At 51.4% G+C, this 18,266-nt stretch overlaps 2 non-coding genes across 2 annotated transcripts; one reads left to right on the forward strand and one right to left on the reverse strand.

Moving 5' to 3' along the window:
• Window positions 1-3,808: 3,808 nt before the first annotated feature.
• On the reverse strand, window positions 3,809-3,881 carry TRNAA-CGC. The gene has a single exon. It is a non-coding gene; the product is annotated as a tRNA-Ala (tRNA).
• Window positions 3,882-3,993: 112 nt separating this feature from the next.
• On the forward strand, window positions 3,994-4,067 carry TRNAI-AAU. Its single transcript has one exon. It is a non-coding gene; the product is annotated as a tRNA-Ile (tRNA).
• The last annotated feature ends 14,199 nt before the right edge of the window (window positions 4,068-18,266 follow it).

Genomic DNA, 18,266 nt, shown 5'->3' on the forward strand with positions numbered 1-18,266 from the left:
GGGACTGGTTGATGCTGTAAGGAAAGAGCTTGTACAAATTTACAGCGCGAGAGTTGTCTCGAACATTATCGGTGTGCTGCGGTGCAGGGACAGTTCTCACGGCCCCTACCGCCCCTCCTTCTTGTAACTTTGGGTGAGGGGGGGACAGGACTTCTTGGCGTTGGAGGGTGGTTGCAGATGCACTGCAGGGGGGCTCTCTCCTCCTGCCTGCAGTCTTGCAGAACATCTACAAGGCGCCGGAGCGTGTCCGTTTGCTCCCTCATTAGACCAAGCAGCGTTTGAGTCACCTGCTGGTCTTCCTGCCGCCACCTATCCTCCCGTTCCAGGTGTGTGCGATGCTGCTGACACAGGCTCTCCCTCGACTGTCTCTGCTCTGCCGCCTCCGCTCTGGAGCTGGCCATCAGTTCCTGGAACATGTCGTCCCTAGTCTTTTTCTTTCGGCGTCTAATCTGAGCCAGCCTCTGCGAGGGGGATGCTGGGGCAGTCCGGGAAGGAGCCGAAGCTGTGTGATGCGAAAAAGTAGGTGATTTCCTTGAACAAATACATGTTTGCCAACAGTAAACACAGTCTAGTCAGTTTCAGTTAAGAAGACCAAAGAGGGAACCAAGTCTCAGGAGATCTCAGAACTAGTCCGAGATTTCGGAATACGCTCTCATTGGCGGCGCCATTGCACTGGATAGCGCACAAGCGAGGAGAGACAGCTGCATCCCTCTTGCACAAAGTCCTGGTAAGCCTTACAGTACAGAGTGCTTATCAGTTAGTGCTTAGCTGTGCTCTCCGCTGGAGGCAATGTGCAAAGCAGAAAAGATGACCGTTTTGCGGCACCTCCCACCAGTGAACGGGAAAGATCCCTGTATGCTTTTCCTCTGTGGCCTCCAACACGTGGCTGTTAAGCGAGGGCCATTCTTATGCAAAGTAAAAGTCTGTTAAGCGAGGGTCATTCTTATGCAAAGTAAAAGTCTGTTAAGCGAGGGTCATTCTTATGCAAAGTAAAAGTCTACCATTTACAATAGTAACAGTACACTAATTCCACTAATTAGATGCAGCACTTCCACAACGACATCACCCTGAGGCGTGTCAGGAGGACTCAGAGAGAGCGGATGCTCACAGAAGCCCTGCACAGACCAGGACCATACGCTGCCATGCTCGTCGAGGCGATGGTCCCCCTTTACCTGAGGATGGCCTGGCGCGGAAGAGTGTGCTTCAATGGAGCACCCAACAAGGCACCTCTACCAAGGAACCTCCTGCTGAGGCTTTTCCAGCTGCTCTCTGAGAGCTTTTTTGAACTGTCCCCAGAGGACTATTGCTCCATTCCTATGTGTGTAGACCTGCTGTTTGTATAGTTTCATATTTAAAAATTTTTATATAGTATTTCTATTTTTTATATATATCCCTGTTTCTTAAAAAAATAAATGTTTCCCTGTTTGTAGCACTTACCGCCTGATCCTTCCCCTGATTCCAAGTCCGGGTTAATGGGCAGGGACGGTTGGTAGGGGATCTCTGTGAGGGTGATGAAGAGATCCTGGCTGTCAGGGAAAGCGGGAGTGGGTTCGATGTCGCCTGCGCCGTCCTCAAAAGACCCTTCCTCATCTTCCCCATCGGCGAACATGGAGGAAGAACTGTCCCGGTACACTATTCCGTCCTCAGAGTCCACCGTCACTGGTGGGGCAGTGGTGGCAGACCCACCTAGAATGGCATGCAGTGCCTCGTAGAAGCGGCATGTCTGGGGCTGGGCTCCGGAGCGTCCGTTTGCCGCTCTGACTTTTTGATACCCTTGTCTTAGGTCCTTCACTTTCACGCGACACTGCATCGCATCCCGGCTGTATCCTTTGTCTTTCATGGCTTTAGAGACCTTCTCGAAGGTCTTCGCGTTCCGCTTGTTGGAGCGCAGCTCCGAGAGCACAGACTCCTCGCCCCACACAGCGATCAGATCCTGGACTTCCCGGTCAGTCCATGCTGGGGACCTCTTTCTATTCTGGGATTGCCCGGACTCCTCTGCTGGAGAGCTCTGCATCGTTGCAGGTGCTGCGGAGCTCGCCCCGATGTGCAACCAGAACGTCAGATTCAAACCGCCCAGACAGGAAAATGAATTCAAATTTTCGCGGGTCATTTCCTGTGTGGCTGGCCAGAGAATCCAAGCTCGGACTGCTGTCCAGAGCGTCAACAGAGTGGTGCACTGTGGGATAGCTCCCGGAGCTGCTAAGTTTGATTAGCATCCACACCAAGCCTAATTCGAGCTAGCAAGTGCGAATTTAGCGTTACTCCACCTGCCGGGGTGGAGTACCAAATTCGAACTAAAGAGCCCTCTAGTTCGAATTAAATGGCTTCCTGGTGTGGACGGTTGAGCGGTTAGTTTGAATTAACGCTGATAAATTTGAATTAAAGTTCTAGTGTAGACCAGGCCTGACTGAAGATCTAAAGGTCCCTGGTTCAATCCCAGGCTTTGGCAGGCCTTTGGATCTTTCCTTGGGCAGGGGTGGCTTGTTTTCTGGGAGGCCAGCAGCACCTTTATCTGAGGCAAGTACCTGATTTTGAGCTCCCAAACAGGATAACAGAGAGCATGGGCTTCTTCCCCTAGTTGGCCCACCTGACCTATAACGATGAGAAATGGGAGCTGTCTTTCCCACATGACTTATTTGTCGACCCCATCCCCAAGCCCAAGCTGGCATAGCTAGCGCAGACTGGGCAGTTCATTGCATGAGAGACACTGTCCCAAAGCAGGACTAATGCTTAGAGCTGGTTATCAGTGATTTCAGATCTGCTAGTCTGCAGCAAGACTCTCCATTAAGTCTTAACCAGCTCTGTTATTACACAGGGAAGAACAAAAGGGTGAAATGGGGCCTGGAACCCTTAAGAAGAATCCACCCCACCGAGTACAACACTTGTCGCTACCTGCTCTCAGCCCCACTGAGAATGTTTTGGGGTCACTCCTTGCCTGTATCAACCTAGGGGTTTTGGAGAATCCCCATTAACAGGTGCTCCAGTGGCACAATTGGTTAGTGCACAGTACTTATAGGGCAGTCCTGAGAGGTGCTATGCTGAGGTTGTGAGTTCAAGCCTGGCCTAGAGCACTGGTTTTCATTAACCAAGTGGCTTCACCCCCTTATTTACTCCTCTGGAATGTAGAATTCCAGCCCAGGGGACACTGAGGCAGGGCAGGAGTCAAAAATGCCCCCTTCACTTATTACCTCCTCTCCAGAGCGCAGGTGAGAATCTACCATCCTTTCTCCCCCACCAGCCCCTGTGCCAGGATCCCTCAAGCAGAGCCTGGAGTCCTGCCCATCCTTGACCCCTGAGCCTGGAGGGAGAGAAGCAAGGAGCCATTGTTAGAGGGCTTTCCCTTCCCCCGCCCACTTCCCGCCCATCTCCTCATTCCCTTCATGGACCCCTGGGATGTGAGTAATTCTGTATTTGAGTGGCTCTCCCTCCCGGCCAATGAGCTTGGCGTAGACTAGCAGGGAGGGAGGAGGAAAGGGATTGTGCTCCAGTGAGAGCTCAGAAAGAAAGGTGCAGGTCCCCCACTAGAGCCCAGCCCAGCAGAGCACAGCAGGCTGGAGAATGTGTGTCTGGGTCTGACTACTTCTCCCCTGCTCTTCCATTTGAGCTAACTTCCCCCAGCTGTCTCCAGCCTCCCAGTCAGCGCAAGGGGGAGAAGGGCCGTGAAGGAAGAGCTTTGTGCTCCACAAGGGCTGGCTTTTTGGGAGGCCAAGCGGGTAGAGGGATGGAGGCCACTGGAGGAGCTGAGCCGGCTGACTGTCCATGGCTTCTAAAAGAAGGGCAAGAGAAGGTCCCGCGGCTGCCTTGCCACTGGAGAATGCGGGCATTGATCCCGCTGCCTCTCGCATGCGAAGCGAGCGCTCTACCACTTGAGCTAATTCCCCTACCTTGGCCAATGATGTCTTGATCCATCCATTCGATAACGGAGGCCACATCGTTCCCCGCGCCAGCCGGTTACTCCTTCCAAAAGGGTCAGGCAAGGGAGTGTTTCCCATAGGGCGGCTAGCTCAGCTGGTTAGAGTGTGGTGCTAATAACTCCAAGATCATGGGTTCAAGCCCCATGCTGGCCAGAGGGGGAGGGTGGCTTCTGGTCTTCTGGCTGACTGCTAGAGGTGGCAGAGGCTAAAACCAGATTTCCGTCTAGGCTCAGCTTCAAAGTTACAAAAAACAGGACTAAAACTCCCTCTTATCATAGGGAAAATTCACAAGCTAAAACAAAAAATAATCTAATGCATTTCCTTGCCCTTACTTACAATTTTTGTAATCTTAGATGCTCATTTCAGGTATGTTTTCAGGAGATGTTTTTCCTTCCTGGTCTCTCTCTCCATCCAGAGAGGGAACAACAAAAAGAGTACAAACAACACCCCCCCACCCCCACTGATTTTTTAAGGGTTCAGTCCTGAACAGGACAAACATATATATTTGAATTTGGCAAAAGAAAGCTTCAGCATCACTGGCATGACAAGCGCAGAGTCCTCACTGGAACACCACAGGGTATGACATTCTTGGCAGAAAGAATATACACATTGAATTTCTGGCAAGGGACACCCAAAAGAGTCTTGGCAGGACAAAGGGCCTAGGGTTCATTCCTGGCATGACAAGCATATGGGGATTACATTCCCCACAGGGAGACACACAGCTTTAAGGGAACACATGAATTTGGTAGGGCTCTACTAATTAGTCTTAGCTCCAACACCTCGCAATCTGATGACCAGGCCTATCTTAGCAAGCAAGGCTTTCTCTTAGCTGATCACTATTTGCTAGCCCTCTGGTCCCTTGACCATACTCTGGACTTTGGGTCTGGAAAAGAGCTGGCAAAAGCCATAAACCAGGTTGTTATATAAACTGCACACGGCTTCGGTGGAGCTGCGGGAGCAGCGGACCCTCCTCAGGCATGCCTGCGGGTGGTCCACCGGAGCCGCGGGACCGTGACAGGCAGAGCGCCTCCGTGGCATGCTGCCCTGCTTGAGGTGGCGACATGTCTAGAGCCACCCCTGCTTCACATTCAGTAATGTCAAAGTTCTTGGTTCAGGCTTGTAGCAGTGATGGAATAAACTGCAGGTTGAAATGAAGTCTCTGGAGTACATCCACAGCTGGGAGGGGTCATTCAGTCCTTTGTAGAGAGCTTCAGTTTGTAGCAAAGTCCCTCCGAGATATGAAGCAGGATTGAAGACAAGATGGAGATGAGGCATGAGCCTTTTATAGTCTCTTGCCATGTGGTCTTTGCTTTCTTTATCCAGCATGTGACATAGAAAAACCTTAAAGTTCTGTCCATAGGCAGGTCCCTGCAGACTTTGCTGAGGCACAAGGCGTATCTGCCTTCTCTCAATGGGTCGATTGTATAGCTGATGGTCCTTAATGACCCATCAAGCAGGCTAGACAGAACTGACACCAACTTGTCTGGGGTGTTCCCAGGAAGCAAAGAACAAGTTTGAAATACGGGCAGCATAGAGCCAATATTCATAACGTCAACTACAAAAATGATAGCATCCTTATAAGCAGCCAATCATAACTTCTCCATAGACCCCTTACGACAACCTTTCTACCATATTGGCTGCAAATATAGAACAGTGGTTGCAACGGTGATCTATACAGTTACAGATTATGTCAATAACGTCACAGGAGGTGACACGGCATCAGTGAGACTGATACTGGAATATTGCCTCCAGTTTTGGTGTCCTCATTTGAAAAAGATGTTGTGAAATTGTAGCTGGGGCAGCAAAGAGCCACCAAATGTTCTGAGGGCTGGAGAAAAATGCCTTCTAGTGAGCTATTGAAAGAGCTCAATCTGCTTAGCTTATCAAAAGAAGATTGGAAGGTGACTTCATTGAAGCGTTGAAGTGCCTTAATGGAGAGAAAATATTCGGTATTAAAGGGCTCTTTAATCGAGCAGAGAAAGGCATAACAAGACCCAGTGGCTGGAAGGTGAAAAGAGACAAATTCATATTACAACTAAGGCACAAAAATTCAACAGCGAGGATGTTTCACCACAGAAACAAGCTACCAAGGAAAGTGGTGGATTCACCATCTCTTTATATCATTCAATGTGTTTGTCCCAAAAGTAGCTATTGTGTCATACAGGAGGCCTCTGATATGCAGGGGGTCAGATGAGATGCTCTAATGGTCTCTTCTGGCCATAAAGTTGACTAATTTCTGAAAAACTGAGGCCTGGTCTACACTAGGACTTTAATTCGAATTTAGCAGCGTTAATTCGAATTAACCGTGCACCCGTCCACACCACGAAGCTATTTAATTCGACATAGAGGGCTCTTTAGTTCGACTTCTGTACTCCTCCCCGACGAGGGGAGTAGCGCTAAATTCGACATGGCTATGTCGAATTAGGCTAGGTGTGGATGCAAATCGACCTTAGTAGCTCTGGGAGCTATCCACAGTGCACCACTCTGTTGATGCTCTGGACAGCAGTCCGAGCTTGGATGCTCTGACCAGCCACACAGGAAATGCCCCGGTAAAATTTGAATTCCATTTCCTGTCTGGCCAGTTTGAATCTCATTTCCTGTGTGGACATCGTGTTGAGCTCAGCAGCACTGGCAACGATGCAGAGCTCTCCAGCAGAGGAGTCAGGGAATCTCAGAGTAGAAAGGGGCCCCAGCATGGACTGACCGGGAAGTCTTGGATCTCATTGCTGTGTGGGGCGATGAGTCTGTGCATTCGGAGCTGCGCTCCAACAAACGGAATGCAAAGACCTACGAGAAGGTCTCCAAAGCCATGACAGACAGAGGATACAGCCGGGATGCAATGCAGTGCCGCGTGAAAGTCAAGGAGCTGAGACAAGGCTACCAAAAATCAAAGCAGCAAGCGGACGCTCCGAGTCCAGCCCCAGACATGCCGCTTCTACGAGGCACTGCATGCCATTCTCGGTGGGGCGGCCACCACTGCCCCACCAGTGACCGTGGACTCTGAGGGTGGGCTCGTGTCGACGGCGAGTTCCTCGGCGATGTTGGCAGGCGGGAAGATGAGGAAGGAGATAAGGAGGGCAGTCGACAGCGCTTACAACGCTGATTTTCAGACAGCCAGGATCTCTTCATCACCCTCACTGAGATCCCCTACCAACCCTCCCCAGCCATTACCCCGGACCTGAATCAGGGGAAGGATCAGTCTGTAAGTGCTTTAAACATGTTAACATTTATTTTTAATGGAGCAGGAATAGTTACTAGTTGAAAAGAAGGTCAACATATATGGGGATAGAACAGAAATCCTCTTGGGATATCTCCGAGAAGCTCTCCTGGAGGTAATCGAAAAGCCTACGCATGAGGTTCCTGGGGAGAGCTGCCTTATTGGGTGCTCTGAAGTAGCACACTTTTCCGCGCCAGGCTTTCATCTGGTACTCCGGGACCATTGCCTCAACGAGCATGGCAGCATAGGCCCCTGGTTTGTGCTCGCTTTCATGCAGCATGCGCTCTCTATCTCTTTCTGTGACCTCCTCAGGGTGATCTCGCTCAGAGACTCCTGCATTAAATTAGAGTAAGTTGTTTACTATTAGTATTGGGAGTGCTTCACTGTTCCTTTGCATAACAAGAAGCGTCACTTTACAGCCACGTGGTGGAGGCTGCAGAGTGTCAGCATACAGGGATCTTTCCCAGGGAACAGACGCGAAGGGGTGGAACAGGGGCAGAGTTTATGCTTTCAGGATTGCCTGCAGCAAGAGGACAGTGGTATACATTCACTTTTAAGCAGCCAAAAGTCTTTGGCTTACCATGCCTGGCTGCTCCACGGATTCTGCTGTCCTGCCCCACTTGTCTGATCTGCAGTGCAATACCCCAGGCAATGAAAGCGAATTCCAAAAATTTGAACTGTCCCTGAGTGAGTGCGCATGAGATAGGTGGTGTGCATGGTCTTGTTCACAGAGACTGACTAGACTATGTTTCTTCTTTGCAAAAATGTATCTTTGTAAGGAATTCACTCCCTTTTTCCCATCACACAGCTGCAACTGTATCCCGACCTGCTCCAGCATGCCCCTCACAGAGGCTGGCGCAGATTAGGCGACGCAAGAAAAAGACACGGGACGAGATGTTCACTGAACTTATGGGCTGCTCCTGAGCCGAGGCGGCCCAGCAGAGCCAGTGGAGGGAGAACCTCTCTCAGCAGCAGCGCTCACACAGCGAACGGGAGGACAGATGGCGGCAGGAAGACCAGCAGGCGACTCAAACGCTGCTTGGACTAATGAGGGAGCAAATGGACACGCTCCGGCGCCTTGTGGATGTTCTGCAGGACCGCAGGCAGGAGGACAGAGCCCCCCTGCACTGTATCTGCAACCGCCCTCCCCCGCCACAAAGTCCAATACCCCCCTCACCCTCACCCTAAATAACAAGAAGGAGGTGCGCCAATGGCCGTGAACACTGTCATTCCACCCCAGCACAGTGCTCTAGTACCAAAAAGCACTCATTCGCTAAATTTTGAGAAGTCCTTCCCTTTCTGGGTCACCCAAGGCCAAATCCCAGTTTCATCCCCTAACTGTGTAGTTGATTATTAAAAATAGTTTGCTGTTCATTACTGTTTCCGTCATGTTTCTTTGAAGAAGACTTTGTGTGAAGCGGGGGGAGGGCTTTGGTAATTGCATAGCACAGTCACCATTACCAGGGTACAGACACGGGGGCAGGATCTACAGCAGGTCAGCAGGTCACAGCACACAGTGTCACACAGCAGGTCTCACACACACAATGCAGTCACTAGGCACCCTGGTCGGTCTGACAGTAGAGCAGCTCCCTGCAGAAATGCTGTCTGCTGCCCCAGGGTCCTAGCGCCTGCCATCCACAAATGGCAAGGCAGGCTGCCCTTACCCTGCCCTTCCACCATAGCCCTGAGCCTCTCCAATGCCCCAAACCCTCAGCCCCAGCCAGAGCCCTCATCCCCCTACACCTCCTCCCCCTTCCCACACACCCCGCACCCCTTCCTACGCCCCCAGCCAAGAGCCTGCACTCCTCACCCCTTCCTGCACACCCACCTGTAACCATCCTCCCCCCAGTCCTTCCCCGCCACAAGGCCACATAGCCCCTGCACACAGAGTCCCGAAAAGGAGGGATGGCAGGCTCCGTTGAAACAACCAGTCCGGCACTGCAGACTGCTCTAGGAGCAGGAGCCTGTCATTCCTCGAGTGCAGAAGCGGTGTTAACATCACAGCACACCCTACCCACCACAGTCTGCGTCCCTGTTTCAACCCTTTAATGTGAATTCATTAGTAAAGAAAACGTTGTTAATTAACAATATTCCATTAACTTTATTTTTAAATGTGTGTTGGAAGGGAAATGTAGTGAACAGGGTATGTAACCACAAAAGAAAGTCAACAGTAACTGAAACAGGGGCAGGTTCAGCTTCTCTGTAAAGAAACTGAACAGTCACAGGTTACCCTGCTCTCTGAGGAATCTATCTTTCAAAGCCTCTTGGATGCACAGCGCTTCCCGCTGGGCTCTTCTAATTGCACAGCTGTCTGGCTGAGCGTAATCAGCAGCCAGGCAATTTGCCTCAACCTCCCATCCCGCTATAAAGGTCTCCCCCTTGCCCTCACAGAGATTGTGGAGCACACAGCATGCAGAAATAACAATGCGGATATTGGTTTCGCTGAGATCAGAGCGAGTCAGTAAGCTCCTCCATCTCCCCTTGAGACGTCCGAAAGCACACTCCACCACCATTCTGCACTTGCTCAGCCGGTAGTTGAAGAGTTCCTTCTCAGTGTCCAAGGCGCCTGTATAGGGCTTCATGAGCCAGGGCATTAGCGGGTAGGCTGGGTCCCCGAGGATCACTGTAGGCATCTGCACATCCCCAACCGTTATTTTGTGGTCCGGGAAGAAAGTGCCTGCCTGGAGGCGTCTAAACAGACCAGAGTTCCTGAACACACGCGCGTCATGAACCTTGCCCGGCCACCCGATGTTGATGTTGGTAAAACGTCCCCTATGGTCCACCAGTGCTTGCAGCACCATTGAAAAGTAGCCCTTTCGGTTTATATACTGGCTGGCCTGGTGGGCCGGTCCCAGGATAGGGATGTGAGTCCCATCTATAGCCCCACCGCAGTTTGGGAATCCCATTGCAGCGAAGCCATCTATGACAACCTGGACGTTTCCCAGGGTCACTACCTTTGAGAGCAGGAGCTCAACGATTGCGTGGGCTACTTGCATCACAGCAAGCCCCACGGTAGATTTGCCCACGCCAAAGTGGTTAGCTACTGACCGGTAGCTGTCTGGTGTAGCAAGTTTGCAGAGGGCTATGGCCACTCGCTTCTGCACACTCAGGGCTGCTCACATCCGGGTGTTCTTGCACTTCAGGGCAGGGGACAGCAAGTCACACAGTTCAAGGAAAGTGCCCTTACGCATCCTGAAGTTTTGCAGCCACTGTGATTCATCCCAGACCTGCAGCACTATGCGGTCCCACCAGTCCATGCTTGTTTCCCTGGGCCAGAATCGCCGTTCCACAGCATGAGCATGACCCATTGCCACCATGATCTCCACGGCGCGGCGTACCGTGCTTTCTGAGAGGTCTGTGCCACTCTGTGACTTCATGTCCTCACCGCGCTGCCGGAGCCGCCTCGCCCGATTTCTCAGCATCTGACTGTTGAAGAGGTGTACAATAAGGTGCGAGGAGTTGACAACGGCCATAAGTGCAGCGATGATCGCAGCGGGCTCCATGATTGTAGTGGAGTGCTGTGGCGTCCGCGCTGTCACTAACAGGAAAAGTGCGCGAACTGATTTCCCGCCGGTGGGAGTGACGGTTGAATGCTGACAGTTACCCAAGACCACCCTCGACACAGTTTTTCCCCCAGCAGGCATTGGGGGGAAATCCCAGAATTCCAATGGGCAGCGGGGAGTGCGGGAACTGTGGGATAGCTTCCCACAGTCCACTGCTTCTAATTTCGACGCTGTCCCCGTTAGTGTGGACTCACAAAGTCGAATTAGTGTCCTTAGTGTGGACGCACAAATTCAACTTTGTAAGGTCGATTCTACAAATTTGAATTAACTTATATCAAACTAATCTGGTAGTGTAGACATACCCTAGGAAAGTGTAACATAAGTGAGAAGAAAAACCTCTTTGTTACTTCCCTGGCGGTCTAGTGGTTAGCCTTTGGCACTTTCACTGCCACGCCAAGGGTTCAATTCCCAGTCAGGGAAAAGTGACTTTAAATCAAAACTGCCTCAGTTATTTTTCACTTACAAAATAAACAAATCCATGTTTTTTTCCTGATTCCCCCATCTTCCCACGATTCACCAACGAAAGCTTATGCTCCTGTATGTCTGTTAGTCTGTAAGGTGCCACAGGACTCTTTGTCTTTTTGAGGTGAGTGCAGCTTGCTTGGGATGGTGCTGATGATGGATAGAAAAAAGGCCGGAGTCAATGACTGATGAGACCACAGAAGGGGAAGGGGAATGGCAGTCCCACAGAAGGTCCTGGGTGCTCTGATGCCCCAGTTATTGCACCCTGGCCTGTCACAGAGAGAGAAAAGACCCAGTGGGACCCAGCGCCCCTACAGTGATCCCATGGACAAGAACCTGGCTGGGAGTGGGGTGAAGGTTCCCTCTGGGCAAAGGGGAGCTGAAACCCCTCAGTGTCCTGGAATTTAAGCAATGGAAGCTTCAAACCCTGCAGGGGTGGGGGCTGAACCTTCAAACCCTGCAGGGGTGGGGGCTGTCCAGCCCAACCTTCAGCTGAAGGTTGGGCTGGACAGGGGAGGCAGGTTTGTATAATTTTTGGTGGTGCCCAGAATGGGACCAAGTCCTGCCCCACACCCCACACACACCTGCCTAAGGCTCTGGGGTGGAGTTTGCTGAGGGAGGGAGAGGGGCTGGGCTCTGGGAGAGAGTTTGGGTGCAGGGGCTGGGCTCAGTCAGGAGGTTGGGGTGGAGGAGTGTGCAGCTGTGGGAAGAACAACTTGGGATTGCTTGGGGAAGCCACCTTTAAAAACACAAGTGTAACATCCTAGTTACATTTTAATAAGACCAAATTAAATGGTGCAGGACAGAGCCAGCTACAGTCTATTGTCCTGGACAATAGGAGCCATCAAGAGTCCAAACCACTATTAATGGCCCACAATTTGCATCATTACAACAGGACCTCAGAGTTATAGTTCATATTTCTAATTTCAGATCCAAGAATGATCAGTTCATACAAATAGGATGAACACACACAGTAGATTATAAGCTTTGTAATGATACCTTACAAGAGACCTTTTGCATGAAGCATAGTCCAGTCACTTTATATTCACACTCATTAGCATATTTTCATAAAATCCTATGGAGTGCAACGTCACAGCAGGGAAAGGGCTTTTCTGCGGCACCTGGGAGCAGTTGAGTTTCATGTTCAGGCTGTGGGATGAGTTCCTCCAGGTTTCTTGTAAGCACACAGGGACCTTCGGGTGCTCTCGATACAGGAATGGCCCAGACATGATAAAGTGATGGGAATTGCATTGTCCTTTTTTATTTCTGTATTTCCAATGACATTTCTGTTTGTGATTTCGTTTTGTTTTGTATAACTGTGTTTTCTCCTGGATTTGATATTTAACGAAAAAAAGAATAAGGCCTCAAGGCACCAGATGGAGGAGCAGGCTGGGGTTAGGACTGCTAAGAGAGCGAGAGTAGCAGGTTTTCTGTATTGTTTCCTGCCCTCATTTTTCTTGACTAGTTTCTGTTCTGTACAAAATTTGCCAGTTTTCCACATGTGAGCCTGGCTAGCTCAGTTGGCAGAGCTTCAGACTTTTAATTTGAGGGTCCAGGATTCAAGTCCCTGGTCAGGCAAAGAAACACTTTCTCTCCGTAACACCCCTGAAGAATTTCAGAAGGACTTTCCTTGACTTTAGTTTTTCCTTTTCAGGACATGGCCTTTCCTAGGAAGGGCCCTTTACTGCCTGGGACTGAAGGTGCTACTGCCTCACCTGTCCACTGGCCTCACCTGTCCACTGGCCTCACAGTCTGGAGGAAGAAAGGCCTCTGGGCCTGCAGCAAAGTGCTGGGTGCTGACTTTTTGAGCAAATGCAGGGCTGGCCAGAGAGGCATGTTCCCACTGAGTCCTCCCTGCCAGAAAAAATTGTCCCCACAGACAGGGGCGGCTCCAGGCCCCAGCAAGCCAAGCGTGTGCTTGGGATAGCAAGCCACGGGGGGCGCTCTGCCGGTCGCTGCGAGGGTGGCAGGCAGGCTGCCTTCGGCGGCGTGCCTGCGAAGGGTCCGCTGGTCCTGCGACTTCGGCGGACCTCCCGCAGGCAAGCCACCGAAGGCAACCTGCCTGCCGTGCTTGGGGCAGCAAAATGCCTAGAGCCGCCCCTGCCCACAGAGTCCTCCCTGCTGGAAGTCTACAGTAATCAACAGGTGCTTTGCTGGTCCCATGGTGTAAGGGCCAGCACTCAGGACTTTGAATCCTGCAACCTGAGGTGAAGTATCAGTGGAATCTGAGCACAATTCCTGGGCCACAAACCCGGCTGGGTCTTCCAAGGCTCTGTCTTGCTTTCTCAAAGGCCATGAAAGCCTCTACAAAAGGTTTTTTTCTCCTGCTGATAATAGCTCACCTTAACTGATCACTCTCATTATAGTGTGTATGGCAACACCCAGTTTTTCATGTCCTCTCTGAGTGTGTGTGTGTATTTTCCGGCTGTATTTTCCACTGCATGCATCCAGTGAAGTTGGTTTTAGCCCAGGAAAGCTTATGCTCAAATAAATTTGTTCGTTTCTAAGGTGCCACAAGAACTCCTTGTTCTTTTTGCAGATAAATTAATGGAGGTTAAGTCCATGAATGGCTATTAGCCAGGATGGGTAAGGAATGGTTTCCCTAGCCTCTGTTTGTCAGAGGGTGGAGATGGATGGCAGGAGAGAGATCACTTGCTCATTACCTGTTAGGTTCAGTCCCTCTGGGGCACCTGGCATTGGCCACTGTTGGCAGATAGGATGTGAGGTTGGATGGACCTTTGGTTGACCCAGTATGGCCATTCTTATGTTCTTATGAAGGGAGGGGCAGAGCACTGGGACAGAGCTTCTGTAGTGTAGTGGTTATCACATTTGCCTAATATGAAAAAGGTCCCTGGTGCAGAAACATGTGGGTTTAATTTTCCCAGCTCCTACTGGCCTATTCCCTGCTGTTGTAGGAGCAGCAGTGATTTCAACGCTCAGAAGGTCTGTTATACTTCCCCTGCTCCCACTTTTGTCTCCTCTCCCTCTCTGAATGCCTGTGAAGTGGCTTTCCCCATCCCGCTCCCTCCTGGAATGCTCGTGGGATGAATGGGCTGGTTGAAGAGCAGAAGAGCTCCCAGGTAGACAAGGTGTCTGGGACTCTAATTAGGCAGCACTCACACACCCAGAGCATGGACACTGCCCAGGGTGGAGTGTGACCAACCAGATGCAGCCAAGTCATCTCTAGTCGCAGGCCATGAGGTGCAGGCCCTTAAAAGGGGGAGGGGCCCTGTGCTCAGGAGAGCACTCACAAGCTTGTACCTCCAGTGAATGCCCTTTGCCCGGACCGCCTGGCCAGTGGTTCTCTGTGTTGTATTTCATTGTGCCTCAGGGAGAGTTACCTTCATCGCACCGTCCATAGCTGCGCTGTGGGACACTTACCTTGCAGAATCCTGACATCTCCAGTGCTGTGCCTGTCCTGGGAGTGTGAGTGTGACGCCCCCCATTCTTTTCAGCTTAGCTATCAATATAATAAATGTGCTGCTTTCTGCCAAACTCCGGTGGGTGATTAGTGCTTCCTACGCTGACTAGCTGGCCCAATTTTGGGTAACACCTGTGATAAACTCAACCCCTGCAGGACAGAGGGTGATGAAATGAGCTGAGAAAAAGCCTTGGCATCAGCAGGGGAAAGCTAGAGGCTCTTGGCCAGTCACCTTTTGAAGCCTTGTGGCTTGGTCTCCTCTGCCCTTGGAGGTTGGCCTATGGCGGCGGGCTCTTCCTGCTGGCCTCCTTTGTGTGACTTGCCAAAGGAGGAAGTGAGGCAGGAATGGGGCAAAAGAGGAAAGTCGAGCTGAGGAAGGCAGGGCAGAAGCTAAGCGCCTCAGTGCGGCTACGTGGGGTTAGTAGAGCACCACCAGTCATTCTGCAAAGCCTGGGGAGGTGCGGTTGGCTGCTGGGAGGCAGAATCTTGTGCCTGCCTCTTGGCTTCCCTGGGATGGCTACTTGCAGCCCAGGAGAAGGACAGTTCTGGGTGAAAGGAAGACAAGCAAAGCTCTGGGAGGAAATTTGGGTGCGCGGTGCTGGCTCTGCGCTGGGGGAGGGGGTTGGGGTACAGGCAGGGTGGCACTTACCCCGGGCACTGCAGCTCCCAAAGTGACCGGTACACACAACCCTGCGGCAGCAGCTCCTAGGTGGGCAGGGCCAGGGGGTCTCCGTGTGCCGCTGCCTGCAGGCGCTGCCCCCAGAGCTCCCATTGGCTGCAGTTCCTGGCCAATGGGAGCTGTGGAGTTGGTACTCGGGGCAGAGGCAGTGAATGGAGACACTCCCCCGCCCCAGGGGATGCTGGGACATGCCGGCCATTTCTGGGAGCGGCACGGAGGGACGGAGGCAGAGTGGGCAGGGAGCCACCTCAGTGCTGCTGGCACATCTCTGCACACCCATGGGGAGGGGAGCAGAGGTCCTCCATGTGCTGCCTGGGGTAGGGGCAGAGCACAGAGCTGCCTCCCCTCCTGGGTCTATTACAGGAGTGGGTGGGTGGGGTCTTTTGGCCTGCAAGGTGCAGCAGGTTGGACTAGATGATCACACTGGTCCCTTCTGACCTTAAGGGCTCTGAGTCTAAAAGGGAGAGGGAAGTAAAGGGGAAAAAAATAAAAAATAAACCAAACATTGTAATACCAGGATGACTTCACCTGCTCATTGTATAGTCCCGCCCCTTTCTTCCTCCACTGGGTGTTTAATGACCTGCAGGACATTGATTCTCTCATTCCATTGCTAAACTGATACAATGTGACTGAAATTAAACCAATTCCCAGCAGAGAAAACATCACATTCCTATATTGGGTAGGAATCAAACCCACATCAACGGCTTGGGAGGCAGCTATGCTCACCACTATACCACCAAGGCAGCTGGTAAAAGTACCACTTACACTTGCCCAATGAGGCTAGACCAGAATCGAGGCGTTTTACTGCCTGTTAAAATGTACCGGGGTCTCATCACTAAAAAAAACCTACCTCTGTCTTCACCTGGGTTTGAACCATCAGCCTCTCAATTAGGTCACCAAAGTGGTTAATCACAGACCCAGGTAACTACCCTACTTCCCAAGCTTGTCTATGAAGCATGTACAGGGGCACACCTGGCTAGTGAGGGAGGCACACTGCTGGGGTTATGAGTTCAGGCCTCACCCAAAGCATCGGTTTTCATTAGCCAGGAGCTTCTCCACTCACTTTGTCTAATTCACATGGAAAGTGCCATACGAGGGTGATGACAGTAAATTCTAAACTCTGAAATGTGGAGGTGGCCCAGAGATTGGGATAAGGGGTTTGAAGAGGAAAAGGTCTAAGGATATAAAACCAGACAGGCTCCAGGGGCAAGTACGGTACAACGCCTCAACAGGGAGCCATTTGGGGGAGGAGGTTTCACGTCCTCTGTTCAATGTCCTGAGAGGTATTTTAAGATGAAAATAACACCATGGCTCACAGGTGACTGGCACGTCCTGGGTTAAAGAAAGGAAGGGACTTGGGTTAATAGTCGGAAGATTTGTGTTACCGTCACTGTCTGACCCCCCTTCAGTGCAGAGGTTTGTACGTTGCTGGGTGGAACGCACAGACTCCTGGAGAGCAGGGGCAGCTGTTTCCATGGCAGAGAGCCTGGCACTTAGGAGACTTTCTACACTTGCTGTTTTGAGGCAATTCAATAAAATAACGGTGGAGCTACAATGTCTGGTCCAAAATTTCAGCCCCCCCCCCGGTGCAAAAATGCTATTTTAGGATCTAAACAGAAGGCTTCCGGCGCTAGGACACCTGACCAGAGAGCTCAATGAGGGGCGTAAGAGCTGCTGACTCTGAGGGTCCTGGGCTAAATCCACTTACAGGTGGAAGTGTTTTGATTTATTTGATGGATAATGAGCACCAGCTACCAGGGGAGAAACCCTGTGAACTTGCTGCTACTCCAGCTGCTGCCCTGGGGGGAGCCCCAGGGGGCCTGCTGCTGCCCGGCCACCCCAGGAGTGCTGCTGCCGGGGGCCACCGAGCTGCGGCTGCTCCTGCTGCCCGCGGAACCACAGGAGGGAGATGATTTTTTGACAGTGACAGACGCCTCGTCCTAAAGGCCTTTGTCTGCCCCCTTCTAGTGACTGTTTGGCACAGGAATGCAGCCCTCACTCCTGAGTCTCTCCTGGGGAAATAATGTTTCTGTGCAAAACACCAAAACTTTTGACAGAAAGGAAGAAAAGGAAATGGCCACACGATGGGACTAGGACATAAGGAATGAAACACAAGATGCTTCTCCCATGTGCATTGACTTTGAACCTTGTTTATGTGTTGTCTCTCATGTCCTGGGACCAACATGGATACAACAAGGGGGAGGAGGTCACATAATATCTTCTAAAGGACCAAGGAAGGGAGTATTATTTACTCCTTCTCATAACACAAGAACTAGGAGGGGTCACCACATGAAATGAATAAGCTGCAGGTTTGAAATGAACACACTTCCCTCAAGCTGCTGGCAATGCTTCTACTAACGCAGCCCAATCTGCTGTTAGCCTTCTTGGCAACAAGGGTGCTGTTGACTCATATCCAGCTTCTCATCCACTGTAATCCCCAGGTCCTTTTCTGAAGAACTGCTGCTTAGCCAGTCGGTCCCCAGGCTCTAGCAGTGCAGGGGATTCTTCCTTCCTAAGTGCAGGACTCTGCACTTCTCCTTGTTGAACCTCCTCAGGTTTCTTTTGGCCCAATCCTCCAATTTGTCTAGGTCACTCTGGACCCAAACCCTACCCTCCAGCGCTTGGATTCTTCATATGCTTTCACAGAGTGAAGAGCACATGTTCCATGATTTCATATGGCAGAGTTTTATGCTATAGGGAGCTTTCCCTGTATGAATTTGACAGGTGAATCAACATAGAGACATATTGTGACCCTTCTCAGGGAGCTGAGGGCTGTGAGTTTCCTTGTTGCCACCTTCCACTAGGAAGAGGGAGTTTTGCATTTGGCAGCTGGATGTTAGTGACCAAACTCACCCAGCCCGTCAGGCACTCAAGGACCCTACTCTGAGCTACAGCAGCCACCCTAACCCCTGAGTTCCTTCAATGTGTCCCCCTCTGGGGTCCAGCCCGGATCACCAGATACTCAGAGAAATCCCAGATTCTCTCTGCCCAAAGCAATAGTATATCCCAG

This window comes from Mauremys reevesii, linkage group 23, assembly GCF_016161935.1.
Source record: "Mauremys reevesii isolate NIE-2019 linkage group 23, ASM1616193v1, whole genome shotgun sequence".
Classification (NCBI taxonomy): domain Eukaryota; kingdom Metazoa; phylum Chordata; order Testudines; family Geoemydidae; genus Mauremys; species Mauremys reevesii.